Genomic DNA, 1,656 nt, shown 5'->3' with positions numbered 1-1,656 from the left:
GGCTCTGGGCTCTTGGGATGGGGGTCCAGGGAGAGGACCCCGAGGTTGCTGGCCCAAGGACGGTGCCACCCCCTCACTTGGGATCGGGGTTCCTTTCTCTACCTGGCTGCTGTCCCCACTGCATTCCTGGGCCCCACCCCTACCCCTCACAGGCCACAGAGGCCCGTGGGCCTTCCAGCTGCTGTCTGCACCCAAGCCCCCGGCCCCAAGATGCAGGAGCACCCCTCCCCACCACCATGCACACGCAGGCGGCACCTGCCCGGGCTGATGCCCAGCGTGCTGGCTGGGCCATGTCTGCTCCCGCTGCCAGGGTGGGCACCAGCTGTGTCCACAGTGACTCAGCTCAAGGCACCACCCCCAGGGCCTTCAGCACCCCCCCCCCCGACCGGCCCCAGCCCATCCCTGAGCCCTGGGGTTTGTCTAGTGCCCTCATCACCAGGGGTCCCCACGCTGGTCCCACTGTCAGCCAGAGTGGAGTCCAGTCCATGGCCCACATCCTGGGAGCTGGCCTGCCTGCCCTTGGTCGGTTCCTCTGGGGCTTTGCCAGCGCCTCCTCCCCCACCAGGCCCTGCCCCCTGCCCACCTGGAGCCCCCACGGCCTCCTGGGGCAGGATGACGTCACTGGGTCACACAGCAGGTGTCCCTCACCCCATGGTGCCCAGGCTACACCCTGCGCCCACCCCGCGATGACCAGCAGAGGGCCACTGCCTGCTGTACAGTCAGCCCGAGTGCAGGGTGGGTGGGGGCTTTGCGCCTCCCGGCGGGGCTCAGCCAGCCGGCTCCCTCACCCCAACACCCCCTTTCCCTGCCCCACCCCGCCCCCTGTGCTCACAGCCTTCAGCCTCCCTCCCAGAGCAGCACGGAGAACACAGTGCATCCATCCATCCATCCATTCCTCACCTGTTAGCCCATGTGCATCTCTCTTTTTTAAATAAAGATTTATTTATTTGAAAGTTGGAGTTAGAAGGAGAGACGGAGCGCATTTGCTGGTTCACGCCCCAGATGGCCGCAACAGGACGAAGCCAGGACCCAGGAGCCTCATCCGGGTCTCCCACATGGGTGCAGGGGCCCCAGCACTTGGGCCATCTACTACTGCTTTCCCAGGTGCATTAGCAGGGAGCTGGATTGGAAGTGGAGCAGCCGGGACACGAGCCGGCGACCATACGGGATGCCGGGGCCCAGGCCACTGTGTAGTTGTGCCCCTCGCCCAGCTATTCCAGGCTGTGGTCACACCATCCCCTCGTGGGGCACCCCACATGGACCTGCAGAAGAGTCTGGGGGTGTGCCGCTCCGGCGAGTGGGGTCAGCACTCCCCCAGGAGAGCAGCCGTCCATGGTGGTGGCCAGGATGGTGGGGGGGAATCCCCTGCTCTGGACCCTGGCCAGGCGTCACCTCCAGGTCTCCGTAGGGCAGCGTCCTAAAGTCTTCAGGATGAGCCGAGAGGGCGTGGCTCATTACCCACGGGCCCCGGGCAGAGCGGCAGTTCCCAGGTACTAAGTCCCCCCCTCCGCCCCCGCGCAGGGAGATGCGATTCCCGTGGGGGCTCCAGGCTGCAACCAGGGTCCCTGTGGTTGCTCTGAGCCCCCAGTCCCTGTTGGCCGAACAGCTCCGGGAGGGCCTTCGGCACCAATCAGGAGCTCAAGGCGGGGTGGTGCA

The sequence above is a fragment of the Oryctolagus cuniculus genome, chromosome 19 (genome assembly GCF_964237555.1).
Source record: "Oryctolagus cuniculus chromosome 19, mOryCun1.1, whole genome shotgun sequence".
Taxonomy (NCBI): Eukaryota; Metazoa; Chordata; class Mammalia; order Lagomorpha; family Leporidae; genus Oryctolagus; species Oryctolagus cuniculus.
Note: the sequence above shows the minus strand (reverse complement) of the source record.